This window comes from Colobus angolensis, unplaced genomic scaffold (assembly GCF_000951035.1).
Source record: "Colobus angolensis palliatus isolate OR3802 unplaced genomic scaffold, Cang.pa_1.0 Scaffold3, whole genome shotgun sequence".
Classification (NCBI taxonomy): domain Eukaryota; kingdom Metazoa; phylum Chordata; class Mammalia; order Primates; family Cercopithecidae; genus Colobus; species Colobus angolensis.
Window position 1 is genome coordinate 7818824 of NW_012116265.1, and position 21128 is coordinate 7839951.

Below are 21128 nucleotides of genomic sequence, written 5' to 3' on the forward strand. Positions count from 1 at the left end.
TGCACGTGATCTGAAGTGTGAGCCAAGGAAGTACATATGGTGAAACTTTAGCAAATACTTACTAGGGGAGTAACCCACAAAGGAATTAAAGATCCTAGCCACATATTTAATTTTTTCACCCAAACTGTTAAAAGTTATGTCATTTTTCACTGGAGAATGTAGGTTGGCTAATGGATTTAACACTACCATTTGGTCTAATTTCCTGATGTCTGCTCCAATCATTGTATGTGCCTCTTTATAGAGAAAAAAAAAATTAGAGCTTTATCTCCTTGTTTTTTTGTTCTCACACAGGATCTCTGTTATTTTTTATTTATTGAAAGCTGATGTTGGTTGAAAAAGAAACAGTTCAGAATCGAGATTAGTTTTAATGTGGTATATCTATCCCTGAAACCAAAATAACAGAGATAAAAACATTTTCCAACACAAACCACATTTTTTAGATCAGACTGGAAAATGAGGAAGAAAGAATAACTGTTTTAGTCTATTTATATAAAATATGTCTTCTGGTTTTAATAATTTTTATTCTTTTCTATCTAATCTAGTTTTATTTTTCATATTTTATGTTGCTTCTTTCTAACAAACCACTATGTCAATGACTATTCTAGTAATTGTAATTATCCTCTGGATGGTTTGGGCTACCACTTTTTACCTTGCCTTACCCAGATGAAAGAACTCCGTGTGTGAAGTAGATCTGTTTGTCCACTAAGTATTTTTAATCTGGGTTCTGAAGCTCCATTTTAGAAAGTTTGGTATAATGATCTTTTGCAGGTTATACAGAAACCTGGGAATCTAATTAAAATGTTTCACAGCATTTATTACTTATCTAAACAGTCATTGAAAATGAATAAAAGTTTAGAGACAGACCTGGGTTCTAATCATAGCCACATCATTTATGAGCTGTGTAACTTTGGATTACTTCTATAACTTTTCTAAATTTACTTCCTTATGTAAGACAGATAAATTGTTTCTACTTTTACAAGAGTGTTATGAGAAATAAGTAGCCTGATGCACAGACTCAGTAGAATGTTCAACAAACGATGAATGCTCAAAATAAATGAATTATTCAATTATTGTTATTATTATTACATTATTAAAATCATCAATTCAGTGTTAATCCCCTCATATCATTAAGATTTTTATGTGCAGAAAAATATTTTGTTTGGGCCATGTTAGAACAGTCAAAAAAAGAGGCAAACATCTGCTTTAGAGTTCTGGTTTATAATTATTGTTATGTTGTTAGTTACCATAATTTATGCCCTCCTAAATGCATGCTGCCTATCCACAAGTTCACCTCTAACTTGTAATATACAAATTTAGAAGACAAATGCTAGACTTCGGTCATCTTGTAGTGAAAGCCAATTCTACTAAAGCCTGAAGAAGTAAATGTAATGTTATCAGTAGTATATTTATTTGCTTATTTTTAAATGTATGGCTTATTTTCTACTATATTCTGAAATACTTTATTAGGTAGACAGAAACATAAATCGGTAGACAGATGGATAGATACATAGATGGATAGATAGATGATAGATAGATAGATAGATGCATGAAAAATCACACATACAATAAAAATTAGATTATCATATAACAAATTTAGGGTAGCGATTACCGAAAAACAGTCCTTTACTTCATTCACAAAGTGAAGTGAAGGGAAAACAGGGAGCAAGAGAAATCACGGAGCTGCAATAGAATTGGGGGTAAAAACTGGGCTCAGTTAAAAGGAATGGCATTTATGAAAATGCACTAGGTGTTCGAGACTGTGCTAGATATTAATATATCACACTTCATTCAATTCACACAGCAGCTTCATCAAGTAGGTGCTACTATGCCTGTTTTAGAGATGTATAATTGGTGGTAACAACTACACAAAGTCTAAAGGATAGACATGATCCACACTCCAAACTGCCTAAACTCACTACTTACTATTTAAAGAAGAGTTATCTAATAATTGCGGAGAAGTTACATAGACCCTGGATTTTCTGTTCAAATGCAAATTACAGAGGGGAAGCAGTTAAGTAATATGTGCATTTCTCATTATTTTTGAACTCACTGTAATTGGTACCCAGAGAAGAAACGTTTATGCTAGTTATTTACTAATTCTGTACTTGCAAATTCGACTGTGCACTAAAATTCATTTGCAACCCTCAACTCAATATTCACAGTGATTTTGTGATCATTTAGAGGCATATGTAAATGGCAAAAAATTTAAGTCACCATTACCCAAGTTCATCTTCCTGAATAAGGTCGAATAAGGCAATGGGTGCTCTGCCTTCTGGTCTCAGCTCTCATGCTGTAAACAAGCGTTCTTTTTGTGGCCTATCTGGTGTCATGAGTTCTGTATTTCTCTGCTTTTCATTGGTGGTTTCCTGTTCAAAGTGGCCTCAAGCATTGCTTTCTAGTGTTCCTAAGTGCAAGACAGTCGTGATGTGTCTTACAAAGAAATAACGTGTGTTAAATGACCTTTGTTCAGTCTTGAGTTACAGGACTGTGAGTTCAATGTTAACGAATCAACAATATATATTAAATAAAATGACTAAATAGAAACACACGTAAAACATGACTCTGTACTAATTTGTTAATAAAAAGACTGTGACCAGAGGCTTACAGCAATCTAGCTGTGCTATTTCCTCTGGGAGTGATGATGCAGTATTGGCTAATTCAGTGTTCACAATACTTTGTAGAACAAAAATACTAAAAATAGTATCAATTTCTTCTCATCTAAAAAATATGGTCCAGCTAGGACATTTAAATAGTGCTCCGAACTCTCCCATACACTTATATCAAGTAGTGTGGGTAGAGTTGATATGTCAAATTTGGCTTATAAAACTCTTATTAAAATGTTTATCCTCTGTTGTTTGTTTCTAACAGTCCAACTGGAGGATCAATCTTACACTTTCTCCCCAGCAAACTCACTCATCCGCAAGGTGCTTTCCCCACATCATGAATTGCTCATTTCCTTTCAACTCACCTTGGTAAGAGTTGCCTGACATAATGCCATAGCTCTGAATTATACTGAAAAGACATTTCTTCTCCACCCCAGCATATATTTGTGTGAGTTCTTTTAACCTTTGATTTCTCTTGAAAATCAGGCTGCATAACTTTTGTGCTTCCTATCCTTTTCCTAGAAAATTAGACAGGGGTAACATTGTTCAAGAGGCAAGCAGACAAAGGAATTGGAGAAAGTTTGTGAAGGTCAACTCCACATGTGAACACCAAGGCATGGGGAAAGGTGAGCAGACAGTGACGCCGACTTCCCACAGCCAGGTTCCATGGCCAGATGATCTCTCTCTGTCTCTCTCTCTCTCTCTCTGTCTCACTCTCTCTTCCTCTTCTTCCCCCTCCCACCTTTAAATTGAGAGGGAGGGGGAGGCAATAAAATGATTAATTTATTGCATCTGTATAGTAAGAGACGCAATACCAATAAATACAATTCCACATGACATTCAAGGCTAGAGCCCTTTCCTGTATATACTCCTAACACCAACAGATAGCTCACTTTTTTATATAAAAAGAATGTATTTTGCTAATGAGAGCTTCTAAGCTTACTTTTGCCCTTTGGGAAATAGTTTAATACAAATTATAGCATTCCACATCAGTGCCCTCTCTAAAAGCAACAGCAGCAAAAGCCAAAATTGACAAATGGGATCTAATTAAACTAAAGAGCTTCTGCACAGCAAAAGAAACTACCATCAGAGTGAACAGGCGACCTACAGAATGGGAGAAAATTTTTGCAATCTACTCATCTGACAAAGGGCTAATATCCAGAATCTACAAAGAACTCAAACAAATATACAAGAAAAAAACAAACAACCCCATCAAAAAGTGGGCAAAGGATATGAACAGACATTTCTCAAAAGAAGACATTCATACAGCCAACAGACACATGAAAAAATGCTCATCATCACTCGCCATCAGAGAAATGCAAATCAAAACCACAATGAGATACCATCTCACACCAGTTAGAATGGCCATCATTAAAAAATCAGGAAACAACCGGTGTTGGAGAGGATGTGGAGAAATAGGAACACTTTTACACTGTTGGTGGGATTGTAAACTAGTTCAACCATTATGGAAAACAGTATGGCGATTCCTCAAGGATCTAGAAACAGAAATACCATACGACCCAGCAATCCCACTACTGGGTATATACCCAAAGGATTATAAATTATTCTACTACAAAGACACATGCACACGTGTGTTTATTGCGGCACTATTCACAATAGCAAAGACTTGGAATCAACCCAAATGTCCATCAGTGACAGACTGGATTAAGAAAATGTAGCACATATACACCATGGAATACTATGCAGCCATAAAAAAGGATGAGTTTGCATCCTTTGTAGGGACATGGATGCAGCTGGAAACCATCATTCTTAGCAAACTATCAAAAGAAGAGAAAACCAAACACCGCATGTTCTCACTCATAGGTGGGAACTGAACAATGAGATCACTTGGACTCGGGAAGGGGAACATCACACACTGGGGCTTATCATGGGGAGGGGGGATGGGGGAGGGATTGCATTGGGGAGTTATACCTGATATAAATGATGTATTGATGGGTGCTGACGAGTTGATGGGTGCAGCACACCAACATGGCACAAGTATACATATGTAACAAACCTGCACGTTATGCACATGTACCCTAGAACTTAAAATATAATAAAAAAAAAAAAAAGAAGACTACCATTTGGCCAGTTTTAATTAAGCACTATAGTTACCGCTGTTTAGGTAAATACATTTTAGTACAGACAGAATCCAACAATTTCTCACTCCCTCCACTGTTACCACTGTAGTTCAAGTGACTCTCCTCAAAGACTATGACTTATAGCCTCACAGTAGAAATTCTTTTCCACAGAGCTGCCATGAGAATCCTTTCAAAATCTGTCTTCACTCCTTCACTCAAAATTCTCTAAGGACTTTCTTCTCACTAAGAGTTAAGTTCACAATATTTATGAAGACCAACGAAGACTTAGATATCCAATCCCCTCTCCTACCACACTCTTCCCTAACTCCAGGCACACTTGTCGTGCTGTTTCTTCAATGTTGCAGACATGACTCAGCCTCAAATCCTTCACAATTGCTGTTTCCTTTTCTCCTGATCTCAATAGAACTCACATTCTTCACTGTGGTCATGGTTCAAAGGTTATCTCTTCAGAGAAACCTCACATAACAGACCTTTCTAATTGTACCTTCCCTCATCACTGGCGAGGCTATAAAAGAAAAGGAATGTTTATGCACTGTTGGTGGGAGTGTGAATTAGTTCAGCCATTGTGGAAGACAGTGTGGTGATTCCTCAAAAACCTAAAGGACCTAAAAACAGAAATACCATTCGACCCAGAAATCCCATTACTAGGTATATCCCCAAAGGAATATAAATCATCCTATTATAAAGACTCATGTACACATACGTTCATTGTGGCACTATTCACAATAGCAAAGACATGGGATCAATCTAAATGTCCATTAATGACAGACTAGATACAGAAAATGTGGTACATATACATCATGGAATACTGTGCAATTATAATAAAGAAAGAGATCATGTCCTTTGCTGAGACATCTTGGATGGACCTGGAGGCCATTATCCTCAGCAGACTAGCTCAGGAACAGAAAACTAAACACCAAATGTTCTCTCATAAGTAGGAGCTAAATGATGAGAACACATGGACACATAGAGAAAAACAGCACACATTGAGACCTTTCAGAGGGTGGAGAGTGGGAGGAGGGAGAGGATCAGGAAAAATGGCTAATGGATACTAGGCATAATACCTGGGTGATGAAATAATCTGTACAACAAACCCCCATGACACAAGTTTATCTATGTAACAAACCTGCACCTGTACCCCTGAACTTAAAATAAATGTTAAAAGAATCACAAAATTCTTCCATAGTAATATTCAAAATTTAAAACTCAGTCTACACAACTATTAATTTCATGTTTTGATGATTTTTCAGAGTTTATTCAAAATACTAGTTTGAAAGTTTCAAGCTGAAGTTAACTTGGTTTCTATCCATCTATTGCTTGCATTTAGAAGAGAAAAGAAAACCACCCAGCATACCACATGCACTTTAAAGACAAAAAAATCCAATACATGTATTAAAGGCTGGAAATTATTTTGACCAAATGTTAACAGTCTGAAGTCTTGGATTTAAAATTAGTTTAATAGCACTGCCAAATACATCTTACGCTGTAATTAACGTGAAGTGTTGAAACAATGTTTGAGTGCAAAATCTATCTTAATTTCTCAGCCTTAGTTTAGTATTTACTGAATCTGGAAATGCTGTAGAGGCTTCTGGGTTTTATTTATTCATAAGTAAATAATGTAACAGAAAAAAAATATTTCGGGCACATCAACCTTAAAAAAAAAATGCATCCTCATAAAAAAGTGTGGGGTGGGCAGCAGGTGTCAAAGAAAAATTTCATCAGACCCGAGCATGACCTACATGCTTCCTCTGATCCTTCTATAGCCACAAAATATATTGGAAAAATTAATCTTGTACAAGATTGCAGGGCCCAACAATGACCTTAGCCAAGTTTCATAACTTCTCAAAACACAAACTCTGCCATCATCATGTAAAGAATTTGATGGGTCAAGGTGTCATTTCATTCTCTGAATGACAGAGAAGGAATTGCTGTTTTAAGTACATTCCCTATATAAACACATTCTATACTAAAGTGTGGTTTACTTGATTATTTTCCTAAAGTATTGGATATTTCGTTGTGTTTAATCAGAAAGATAATAATCACTTGGGAACTCTGCTTCGTAAAGTAATACAAGTATCTGCTCTCTCTAATTAGCTGCCCCAGCTTAAAACAATTTTAATAGTGTTATCAAAATGTATCTGACGTTAATTACTACTCTGCTAGGATGGGGTCAAAAGGTTCAGGCTCAGTTACAAATTTTGGAGGCAACAGATAATAGAGCTAATGCTTCAGTCGTTAGTCAATCAAAAGGTTGCCTTAGCAAAGTCTAAACTAGGTAAGCTATGCACAAGGAAAACATGTGAAAACATTCAGTAACACAGTATGGTGAATATTTTAAATCTTGGGGTGAAAAGATGCTGAAACACATTTAAATTAATTTGATGGCTAAAGAAAGTATTTCAACCCTGATATAAATATGTCAGTACATAAATTATGCACACTGAGTTTGCAGGTATTTGTGATCAAAGATGACCTGTTTTCTCAATGCAGAATGAATCCAAATACACCAAATATGACCATGGCAGGCTGTTTTACGGCTAAACTTCAGGAAGTGTAATTTCCCCTGACCCCAGCATCATTAAATGCATAAGTTCTCAAAAACAAACAAAAAGCCCTCAGAAATTTCATATTTGGGAAGTCCTTTAATTTACTATAATTAGACATGACCTGAAGGCATTAGTATATTGAGTCAAACCTGATTTTCTGCCCTCCATTCTTCTCTCATTTAGGCAATGCTGAAGATATTGCAGACACAACTTTTTGGGGTGCTTCCTATACTCCTTAGGATTCTATTGGAGGTGAGGCTGGAATACGGAAGAAGGATTATCCTTCTTTACCCCTTCAGACTTCTGGAAAGGAGAAACAACAGGGAAACAAAGGAAGCATCCCCACTGTCATGGTATTTCCTTGAAGGTGAGCTTCTCACTGAGCACTACAATGACCAGTTAGAAAGGGAAAATAACCATCTGCAGGATGGTCTGACCCTTAACCCCAGTATGTTCTGAACCAGTGATAGCTAAATCATGAAGGGAAATTGTAATTTGTAAGGATTCAACGATTTATCTTTTTCTTTGAGTGAAAGTATGGATTCCTTAGGCTAGATTTCTTCTTTATTACTTTGTCTTATTCAAAATGTTTTTTTAAAGGTTCCCAGTAATAGCAGGAAGACTCCCTGAATTATAGTTAGGGTTTCCAGAAAAAAGAAAAAAAAAAAAAGGCTGCCTAGTTAAATTTGAATTTCAGGTAAACAAAAAGTATTTTTATATAAATACAAGCGCTTGTATTTGCTAAAATTGAGAAACTTAGCTATACTGGGCAAAACTTCTAAGCATAAAAATGCAAAATAGTATCTTCATGAAGAGTTCTGCCATGTCTCTGTAAATTATTATTATGGTGACTGGGAAATAGGCCTATACTTGGAAGTGAGAGGTTAATAGTTGTTTCAATTTTTTGTCTGTTTGTTTGTTTGCCTGTTTTTGTTTCTGTTTTTTTCTAGCTCAGCTTCAGGGAAGATTGAGAAGGCAAGGATGGATTCAAGGGTAGTAAAGCTAAGGTCAAAGCCACTCCTATTGGTGGGAAATAAGGTGAACCCTTGTACCAACTTGGCTGTTGAAAGACCAGGACATAAGAAGACAGGTAGTTTGTTGGAGTTATTATGGGAATAGCATAGCCCACAGATACAGGAACTGGGACAAGTGACAACTGAGATGGATTTGGGAAACACATAAATATTATTCAGGACTTCCCACAAATCCTTGAAGAGGGGAATGTGACAAAAGACTGAAAATCTTGTGGTCAAGCAAGAGGAGATTTAGACTATGCTGAAGGAACAATTTAAAAAGAAATGAGATCCTTGATGATTAAAACACTAGTTCATTGATTAGTCCAACATCCCCAAATTAATATTGTCCCCATGTTGTACATGATAGAAATACAAATACACTAACAGTAATTTTGCCCAGTGGCTGGGTTACATGTAGACATGTAGAAACAGTGTTAAAAATTTCAAAAGTTAAATTATGTTTTATCATACCACTGTTTTCAGAATACGGCCCAAAAAGGCTTTGATCTTTAACACCACCAGGTCTAACATGGTTGCCAATGTGTATGTGTCCACATAAGTGGTAAAATTTCTTCTGGAAGTTTAGCACTACAAAGGCCAACAGGAAAAGTTCTTCTAACTTAAACCAATATTTAGAAATAGCTATGGATGCTGTATTATAAGTATACATACCCCAAAAGCAAATGAAAGTGATAAAAATTACTTCACCAACCACTTAAAAATAGTGCTGAAGATGTTGTAGATGAATTTCCCCTCTTCTTTTGATATTAACTTAATTGATTAATAAATGATTTCAAAATGTGACAATTTTCAGGTCTGATAATCTGCTCTTGAAATATGTTGTGTGCATGTAGATTTCACATCATTTTTTAAGTATGAAATATTACCGAAGATAAATGCTTATATAAGTGGCTACTTTGAAAACATTGTGAAAGATTTAATTAAGCATGGAAGAAGAGTGCTATTATTCTCTTTTAAGCTTCTTGAGATTTTCTTCCTCCTTTACCTGTATTTAAAACAATGAATGAATAAATAAATAAATTTGTTAGATGGATGGATGGATGGATGGATGGATGGATGGATGGATGGATGGATAGACAGACAGACCAATAGATAGATAGATACATACATACATACATAGATAAAAGTTTATTACATTTCACACTACACTAACATGAATCAAGGCATGTTCTGAAACATGAATAACTGCTTCAAAGAACTGTTTTTCCAGATGCCCGTCATTATTTTAGAAGAGAAAGAAATTTTAAGAATGAATGTATGAGTGTTACCTACACAGGCATTCTTTGTGGAAAAGTCCTGAACTTAATATAAAAGTTATACCATTCTCTTTTCTTAAGCCCACAGAGAAAAAAATGTTGGCTGTAGTTACTTCTTTCCATATTTTCCATAGAGGTTAGATGCCAGAGGATGATTTTACTTTAAACAAAATGGTAGAAACAATTCCATGTCTTTTCATATCTGCACAAGTTTGAGAGGTAGAGAGACAGAGATGGTAGGAAGCATGAGACACTAATGAAACTGTTCTACACGTGCATAAAATTTCCATCCCAGAGTCCCTAATGTTGAGTTATCTGCATGTCCAAAGCCTTGTGGTCTTGAGTTAATGTAGCATTTTCCAGCTGGTTCTTTTAAATGTTGACAGCATGCAGCATAAATTCATAAAATGCTGCAACCACAATGCCCAAAGTCCACTGGTAAAGCTATTGCCTAGTCTATGGTTTAATAACACTAATACTAACTCATTTTACCTCAACATTGACAAAACAAATGTACATGAATAAAGTTAAAGAAAAAGAATTATTGCCATGTGATGGCTGCTCATAAGCAAAGCTTGGACTTTGTCTCTAAAATGAAATGGAATTGGTGAAAAAGCCAAAGTTTTGATCAACCAACAAGTTGTTTTTCTTACCACAAAGTCAAACATGTTTTTCAAATGACCTTTAAAATAAATTCAGGAGAAATAGATATCAAACAATAATTGACACTAGTAATTCAAAATAAAACATGTCTACATTGATCAGAAAGATAACCAGTTGTGTCGAGCACCCACCAATTGAATTACTAGAATTTATGCCAGAAGGGATAAAGTAGAAATATAAGATACAGTATTTTTCTGCAAATCTCTATAATACAATTTAGTAAGTAAGGGTTTGAGAAAGATCTAAAGAATTGGATGACTAGGTTCTAATTCAGTCATTCTCAAATATTTTGGGTCTCGCCAGTGTTAAAGAACATCATTTATAATATAACCAAGCAGACATAGAACACTAACACACAGAGACACTTTTATTAAAACTTTAAAAACTGGTAATGTTTACACATATTACATTTAAAGAACTGTGAGTATCCATTTTTGTTTTTTAATTATGAGTCATGACCCACAACCTTAAAGACACTGGCCTAGAGGGCAGCCTGTGACCTCTTTAAGAGCAGGAAGCCTACCTTGTATCTCTATATTTCAAGGGAAGAGTCCAGTGCCTAAGGTTGAATGAACAGATAGTAAATTCTTTGTGAATGATGGAATAAATAAATAAATGGAGTTTATATGCATTATGCAGAAAATAAAGGACTGGAACTTTTGGAAGTAGTTATTATATTTCCCTCCAAATGTATCCCTACTGTTGCTAGAAAAATAAATGGATTAAATACATATATAGGTAGGTCAGTGATAAATAGATAGATGGTAAGTAGATAGATTAGACAGAAAAATATAGGTAGGTAGATAGATAGATAGATAGAATAGATGACAGATAAAGATAACATTTCCCAATAAATTGAAGAGTTATTATAATCCTTTTCATCTCTCTCTAGACTAGAGATCTTCAACCAATTAATTACAAAGTGACATTGTATTATGGTCAAGAACATGGACTTGGGAGCCAGACCAGCTAGATTCAAATCCTAGCTCTGCCAATTTCTTTGTGACCCTTGTAAGGTTCTCTGAGCTGGCCACACCGTGGTCAAGTCATAGTGGCATTCCCCCACCCTTGTGATAATGTACTGTGTGATATTCCTTGTGAATGTACTTTGTAATATCCTCCCCTCCCTTGTGACAATACACCTTCCCCTCCCTTGTCAATGTACTTTGTAACATCCCCACCCCCTCCTTGTGACAATACATCCTCCCTGTGTGATATTCCTTGTGAATGTACTTTGTAATATCCTCCCCTCCCTTGTGACAATACACCTTCCCCTCCCTTGTGAATGTACTTTGTAACATCCCCCTACCTGTCCTTGTGACAATATACCCTTGTGACAATACATTCTCCCCTCCCTTGTGAATGTACTTTGTGACATCCCCCCACCAGTCCTTGTGACAATACATCCTCCTAGCCTTTGTGAATATACTTTGTAACATCCTCCCCACCCATGAGAATGTATACTTTGCAACATCCATCCCTTGATGGCAAAAAATTGCTCCTAACACCACCACCTATCCCAAACCTATAAGAACCAAAGATAATCCCACCACCCTTCGCTGACTCCTTTCTCAGACTCAGCCCACTTGCACCCAAGTGAATAGACAGCCTTGTTGCTCACACTAAGCCTGCTCACGTGGTCTTATACGGACGCGCATAACAGCCCTTACTTGGCAAAAGTGATGTAACCATTGTGTCCCAATTAACTCATTTGTAAAACTAGAATGGCACTACTTCATAAGCATACCTCATAAACTTGTGAAGATTAAGCGATTATATATAAAACCCTTAGAACTCTGCCTAATATGTAAGAGCACTAAATAAGTGTCCCTCCGTCTTTCTTGGTCATTTCAGAGTGACAGATATCATTTTCTCCAGCTTCTCCTCAAACACAACAGCTGAGGTAGAGACATCAAAATCTGTCAGTGGTGAAAATGTGTCACTTGAGTGGGTAGTGGTAAGTTACCCATGACAGAGAAAATTTAAACACACTCTGAACATTCACAAAGAATGTGGATGTTACCCATGACCTTTTTAGAAGACATTGCATTTTTCTCCATTGTACTGCAGCAACGTTGACTAACTCCAGCCTCAACAATGGGACTAACTCCAGCCCCAGCATAGTGGTAGGACCTGAGGAACACAAATACATAAGGACAGCAGTGCCATCCTTACTGTGCCATTGGTTGATTTAGCAATGGGCATTTAATCCAAGCCTGAGTTAGTCCGCATAAGTCATTACTTCGACCACAAGGTATGGGCATGTGATTTCAGATGACTCTGTCTGAGGGAAGTAGAGGATATTTGTTCCATATTTGATGCAACAACATGCTCTCATATTTTAGATGGTGAGCCCAGGAATGACTGCAACAATTTGGCTACTTGAGTGAATCACCTCAAAAATCACCTGAGGATGAAACCAACCTGAGGAGGAAGGATGGATTATAGAGGACCCCTGAGAAATGGAGATTATTAATCCATTGGAGGCCTCCTCTGTCTCTGGACATCTCAGTTATGTGAATTTATAAATTTTCTATATTGTTTAAATTGGTTTGAGTCAAATTATCTGCTGAATTGATTTGCAAGCATCTGATGAGGGGTTCACCTAGGTGACTTACAAGGTCTCATCCAAACCGCGATGTTTCTACCTCTAAATGACTTGGAACTTTATTTTACCATCAAACATGGAGAAAAGCTTTTCTCAATGTGTAAACTTTATTCAAATGTTTATGAAATTTTCTTTAATTAATAAACTAAAGATATTGAAATAGATCAAGTACTTACAATGTGTCAGTAATGTAAAATGTTACAGTGCTAAGAACTTGGCAAGCATTTTTTATTTAATTTCACATCAACTAAGTGAGGTTGGAACTATAACCATCCCTATTTCAGATGAACAAAATGAAGCTACTAAAAATTAAATTTTGCTTAAAGCATATAATTAGTAAATGAAGAACTAGAGTTTAAACATGATTGTATTTATCCCTTAAAAATAAGTTCTTTACCACTATATTCTGCTGGTTTAAATTAATCACGGATCAGGTGATGTGCTAGGTAGGAAATAGAAGCAAAGCTCGTTACAGACCAGTAAAAGTATTTGAGAGTCTATCATGTGCCAGGTGAGATAGACAACTGAGTAACTGAATTGGATAAACTTGGAAAGGCACAATCAGTATTTTCATTTTCCTCACCAGTGCCTTCAAGTGCAGTCTGAAGTATTCCCGTTCTCTGACATGGGGTTATAGTGGGTCAGATTGTAGTAAATTTCAGCTCTAAGGATAGCCTAACTTTCAGGAATTAAAAAGTCTGCATAAAAGATTTCTAGTTTCAGCCATGTTGGAGTAATTATCCAGAGCTTCCCTTCCAACCGTAAGCAACAATAAAACTCAGCAAAATGTAAAAATAAAAGTTTTCAGACTTTGGATAAAAGTCTATGCAAGTCGTGATATTTCAGAAAAGGGAAATAAATGAAGTAAACCCTACAGTAGTCCTGGTGTTCTTCTGTGGAGGCAACTATTATTAGAGAAGTGGAAGTCAAACAGGACCCTGTAGTCTTGCTGAGTTCAGGAGACTCGAGTAAGAGTTTGAGGAGGAGGCTAAGGCATGGAAAGTTTTTGTGGCAGAGTTTCATAAAAACTGGAACAACACAGGAAATGAGCTCAGGAAATTTGCATAGCGATCCCTTTACATATTTGCTAAGTATTAAACCATGGATACTATGTCAGTCAGGGATCAACCAGAGAAACAAAATCAACATAATGGATGTATACATCCATTCTACTGGTTTAATTGATATATATGCATATTAGATGTAATATATATTATATATGTTATATATATATATCATGTAATTATTATAAGGAACTTCCCATGCAATTTGGTGGAGTAGGGGTGCCGTGTGGTAAACTGAGCTGAAGCAAGGTGGACAGAGTTAGGAAGTGAAGATCATGATCAGGCTGGAACTCTGAGTTTGAGCTGATGCTTGAGTTCACAGGTGGGCAAGTAGAAAGGATAGATATAGGGGAAAAAAAGGGGGAGCGATTTCAGGCCTCTCTGCTGCTTGTATTCTGTCTTTTCTGGGAAAGCCTAGGCCCTCTTTTAAGGACTTCTATATGACTCAGACCCCTTCAGGATAACTTTGTTTTGATTACCTCAAAGTTAACAGATTTTGATTTTAATTCCACATGCAAAATTCCTTTAAAACAACATCCAGATTAGTGTTTAATGGATAATTCTGGAGAAGGTGTGTATAGCTACAAAATGGTCGATGTCTCCCCTGTAGCCCATTCTAACCCGCAACATATTAAAAAGGGAATCTAGGGAGTGTTGCTCATATAGAAAACTTGGCACCTCACAAAGTGATTACAGATGTGAAAAGTAAAATTTCAAAAGACAAGCAAAGAAGGAGCAATTCCCTAAACCATATAATGAAGAGAAAATGTGAGTTCCAACAAGCCAGGGTAGAGAAACTCGAAGAGTCTATCTCTGGAATAAAAATTACTCTAACCATGTCCTAGCAAAGTTTCAAAACAGGATTGAAGAGATCAAATTGATCTTCCAGTAACATGACTGTCTGCTAAAACAAACATCAATGCTCCTTAAAGAAAGAAAACAAAATCCAGACACTTAACAAGATAATGTCAAAATGTTCAATAAGCAATCAAAAATTAGTAGACATCTCTAGAGAAAGTAGTGTGACTCATGAGCAGAAGAAATGTCAGTCAACTGAAGCAGGCCCAGAAGTGGGAGAGATAAAAGAATTAGCCAACAAGGGTGTTATAACTATGATCAAATATTCAAGGGAAAACAGGAATATAGTAAAGTTATGTTGTAAATGAAAAATACAAAAAAAAGCACCAGATGGAACTTCTAGATATAAAAAGTAAAGTTTCTGGAATGAAAATTTCACTGAATGACATTAATTATGTATGAGACGGTACAGAAGAAGATTTTAGTGATATTGAGACAGAGCAATAGAAACTATTTGTAATGGAGCAAAGTGCCAAAAAAAAAAAAAAAAAAAAAAAAAGACTGAAAGAAAATGAACAGAGCCTAAAATACTAGCGGAAAAATAACAAATAACCTAAAGTACATGTATTTGGCATTCCAAATTATAAGACAAAAGAATAGAATGGCAAAAACAATGACAGCAGCAACAACAAAAAACAAACAGAAAAACACCCCAACATATTTGAAGAAATAATGAATATTTTCCAAATTTGATTGTAAAACACACCACCACACGCACATGCGTACATACACATGCACACATACATATACATACACCCACATACCCCCAGGTCAAAGAGCTCAAAGAACCCAAAAGAGGATAAATACAGACACAGATATACACTCTTCAAGACATATCAAAATCAGATTGCTACAAAAAAATCATAAATAAAAAATCATAAAGGCAACCAGGAAAAATAAACAATTATATATAGAAAAGAAAGGTTGAGAATAATCATAAATTTCTCTTATGTTCTCAAAGCATTAAGAGAGCTGGAGGTCTTATAATCAGACTAAGGTCCAGAAGAAGGTATATTATCAGAGATAAAATAGAAATTTTATAGTGATAAAAATAGCTATTAATAAAGAAAACCTAACAATTAATTAAATTGGTATGTATCTTAAATTAGAGTTCCAAAACACAGAAAGAAAAAATGGATAGAATGAAAACAAAATAGACTAATTTAAAATTATAAACGGATATTTCAACACTCCTCTCTCAAGAGTCAGTAAATTATAGTTAGAAAATGAATATTTATACAAAAGATTCTAAAACTATCAACCAACACGACTTAATTGGCATTTACAGAACACAAGCAGACTGCACATTGTTTATGGGTACACAGGCAACATTACCAGGATAAGTCATGTTTTGGCCCACTAAACAAGTCTTAATAAATAAATACAAAAATATTAGAGCAACATAAAATTCTCTAACCATAAAACTAAACTGTTATCAGTAGTAGAATGGTTGGTAATAGGAAAATATTTGGAAATTATATAAAAGACAATATGTTTCTAAATAACACATAGGTAAAAGAAAAAATCACAAACAAAATGAGAAAATATTTTGAACTAAACAAAATAAAAATTACAACATATCAAAAGTGTTGGGTGCAACTAAAGCCATGCTTAGAGGAAAAATCATATATTTAAAATTTATGTTAGAAAATTAAAAAAAAAACAATTATCTAAGCATCCCCCTTAAGAAGCTAAAAAATATAAAGTAAATTAAACCCAAAGTAAATATGAAAAAGAATATAAGGGTGAGAGCATAAGTCAGTGAAATAGAAAACTGAAAAACAAATATTTGAAACCAAATGTATATATGAAAAATGAGAAAACTCCAGCTAGAAAGACTGAAAGAGAGGAAGAAAACAACTTCCCAATATCAAGAATGAAAGAGGAAAAATTATAGGAACTCCTTCAGATGTCAAAAGGATAATAAAAAATATTACAAGTAACATTAAACCAAGAAATTTTTAAAAATAGTTTACGTAAGCTAATTCCTTGAAGGTACAAACTGTCAAACAAGCTAAAGAAAAAGATAATCTGAATATCCCTATGTCTGCTAAATGAATGGAATTTGTAATCAAAAACTTACTCACAGAGAAAACTCTAGTCCTAGATAATTTTTCTTATCAATTCAGACTTAATAAGGCGGAAAAAATGTCATTCCTATACCAACTCTTTCATAAAGTAGAGGACTGATTACTTTGCAACTCATTTTATAAGGCTAATATTATCCTGATATTAAAGTCATAATATATTTCAAAAAAGATAACTGGAAATTAATATCTCTTATGAATGAAAATCTTAACAAAATATCAGCAAATTTAATTCAGCAACAGACAAAAAGAATAATCCATCATACACAAATGGGACTTATCCCAGGAATGCAAGGCTTGTTTTACATTGTAGAAAACCAATCAATGCAGTACACATTAACTGACTTAAAAAGAAAATGCACTATGATTACTCAGTGTGAACAGAAAAAACACTTGAGGAAACTCAACACCAATTATAATAAAAATTCTCAAAAATTAGCAATAAGAAGGAAGTTCCTCAACTTGTCAAGGGAATCTACAGAACACCTACAATTAATATCATAGATAGGGTGCTATTTAATTTCTGCCTTTACTACTTCTAATCAAGGTTATATTAGCCATCCTATCAATAAAAAGTAGTCAAAGAAATAAAATTGAAGGACTTGCATTAGCTGATTTCAAACTTACGTAATACAAAATAATCAAGAACTTTGGTACCTATGTATAGTTCAAAATTAAACCCATTTATACATAGTTAATTCATAATTGACACAGGTACCCAGATGGGGAAAAGATAGTCTTTTCAACAAATGTGGTTGAAGCAATACAAATAATAATTTAGAAAAAAAGCAAAGTCAGGCATTTTATCTCTTGACATACACAAAAATTAACTTTAATAGATCTAACTGTAAAATCTAAAACTAGAAAAGTCCTGGAAGAAACTATAAGAGAACATTTTTACAACTCTGGGATAGTTTTCTTAAACAGGGCTCCAAAAGCATGAAACGTAAGAGAAAAAAATAATTTGAACTTTACAAAATGAAAATATTCTCTTTTGGTAACACACGGTTTATAAATGAAAAAGATAAGCCACACATTTGGAGAAAATATTTGCAATATGCTTATTGCAAATAAATACAGCATATTTATTGCAAATATTTTATATATACTGAGTACAAACTCCTTGTATTTGCAATAATCCTCACACAGTATTACTGTACTTTTGTTTCCGGTATTTGTATCTGGTATATACGAAAACTTCTTACAACTCAATAAGAAGACAAACAGCCTAATGCAAAAGTCTTTGAACATTTCTCAAAAGAAAATATATTAATGGCAACAAACACATTAAAAATGCTCAAAATCAATAATCAACAGGGAAATGCAAATCAAACCAACAGTGAGATGGCACTACTCACTTACTAGATTAGCTAAAGTTAGAAACACTATATCAAGTTTTGGCAAAGGCGTGGAGCAACTAAAACTCACATAGACTGCTCATACAAACTAGTGTGACCTGGAAAATAGTTTTATAGCTTCTTATAAAGCTAAACATACTTACCAGACAATATAGAAATTCCACTCCTGGGTATTTACCTTGAAAAATGAAGACTTATGAGTGCATAAAGACTTTATTCTGTATAACAACTCTATTCATAATAGCCAAATACTGGAAACAACCCAAATGTCCATCAATAGGTGAAGGGACAAATTGTGGTATATCCATACAATAGAATACCAGTCAGAATTCAAATGGCACAAACTACTGATATGTGTAACAACATATATAATGTCAAAAACATGAGCTAAGCACTCTGCAATATTTGTTTGAAATTTGAAAAAAGACCAATCTGTAGTGACAGAAAGCAAATCAGTCATTGCTCAGGGCTGGTAATGGGGACTGGGAGGCAGTATCTTATATAGGTCTCAAGGAAACTTCTAGAGATGATTGTATTTTGGTTGGGTGGTAATTACATGGGTGTGTACCTTGTCAAAATTCATCAAAATATGCACTTAAAACGAGATAGTTTGTAATAAAATATTTAGCACTGTCTGGTTCTTCCATTGCTCTTCCCCAATGGTGTGACTTTGTCTTCTAATGCCAGGGCTCCCGTATGTTGGGAGTGGGATTACAGGAAACCAATAAAGCCCTGGGTACTATGATGGGTATCAAAATACTGTCCCTTGATCTTAAAGTTCATGCGGGGGATTTTTCCAAGGCACTTTCTTCTCCAACTCTCCTTCAAACACTGGATTGCACCTTTTCCTGACAAAGTAATGAACCTGGCTGACAAGTGATCCCTTTCTGTTTCTGCCCCCAGACAGTAATATCTACAGCTTTTTTTCTACGAAGGTCCCTTTGGGCTACCGGAGAATCAAAGGCCAGTTCCTTTCTGAATAATACTTGGTCACTAGTAACTAGGTCATCTCCCTCTGAGAAATAAAAATAATGGCTTCCCCATGGCAGAACTTTTTTCCTCTTGTCCAGCTATAAAGGACACCACTAGATATGCTCCTCTCACCCCCGTTCTGCCTTTTCCAGATAAAAAAGCAGGCACAATTATCTCCACATATACACGTCAGATTGTCAGATCACTTCCATCCTCTGTCAGCTCCTGTAATAGCACAGGAACAGCCTACATCTCAGCAATAGTCTGGGTGGGAACAAAGATGCTAGATGCCATTAAAAAAAAAGAAGAAAGAAAGAAAGAAAACTCTCAGGCGCTTATGAGTGATTCTTCCAGTTTCCCCTTCATTTAGCCTGAGGGACAGGGAGAAACATCTGGTTCTTTCCTTCACCTTAATGCAAGAGAAAGTACCATTACATTTTCTTCTTTTTTGTTATAGGATCATTTTGTTCAAACTTTTATTTTAGTTTCAGGATACATGTGCAGGTTTATTACATAGGTACACTGTGTGTCACAGAGGTTTGGTATACATACATATATATATATATATATATGTGTGTTTTTTTAAATTATACTTTAAGTTCTAGGGTACATGTGCACAACGTGCGGGTTTGTTACATATGTATACATGTGGCCATGCTGGTGTGCTGCACCCATTAACTCATCATTTACATTAGGTATATCTCTTAATGCTATCCCTCCCCGCTCCCCCTACCCCACGACAGGCCCCAGTGCATGATGTTCCACTTCCTGTGTCCAAGTGTTCTCATTGTTAATTCCCACCTATGAGTGAGAACATGCGGTGTTTGGATTTTTGGCCTTGTGATAGTTTGCTGACAATGATGGTTTCCAGCTTCATCCATGTCCCTACAAAGGACATGAACTCATCCTTTTTTATGGCTGCATAGTATTCCGTGGTGTATATGTGCCACATTTTCTTAATCCAGTCTATCATTGATGGACATTTGGGTTGGTTCCAAGTCTTTGCTGTTGTGAATAGTGCTGCAATAAACGTACATGTGCATGTGTCTTTATAGCAGCATGATTTATAATCCTTTGGGTATATACCCAGTAATGGGATGACTGGGTCAAATGGTATTTCTAGTTCTAGATCCTTGAGGAATCGCCATACTGTCTTCCACAATGGTTGAACTAGTTTACCGTCCCACCAACAGTGGAAAAGTGTTCCTAATATAGGACCTCCCATTTCTTATTGCAAAGCTTCATCCTCTTAGCTTATTTTCTGATCAGACTGTGGGTTCCTCAAGAGATGAATCTCTCTGTGACTATCACTGGGTTTAACTCTCTTGCTTGGAAATGATTTGTTTATCTGACTGTATGTTCCACTTGCCTGCGGTCTTCTGGGAGGGTGAGAATACCTCTTACCCCTATTGGGCTCCTTATCCCAGGAATCCAGCCCATGTCACAGAATGCCAAGTGGAACTTCTCTTCATGTCTCCGTTTGCCTAAGGAGCCAAAGCTGGAGCCAGTAGGTGACAGGAAATCCTACATATATATTTTTAAACTTCTAGTGTTATCCTGAAGATCAGTATGGTTGTTGGTAGTCAGTTTGCCCAACTCTTACTAAATCTTAAAGAAACGTGTGTAGCAGCCCACATAACTCAGGATTTCCTGTCACCTACTGGCTCCAGCTTTGGCTCCTTAGACAAACGGAGACATGAAGAGAAGTTCCACTTGGCATTCTGTGACATGTCCTGGATTCCTGGGATAAGGAAGCCAATAGGGGTAAGAGGTATTCTCACCCTCCCAGAAGACCGCAGGCAAGTAGAACATACAGTCAGATAAACAAATCATTTCCGTGCAAGATAGTTAAACCCAGTGATAGTCACAGAGACATTCATCTCTTGAGGAACCCACAGTCTGATCAGAAAATGACCTAAGAAGATGAAGCTTTGCAATAAGAAATGGGAGGTCCTATATTAGAGAAAACGACAA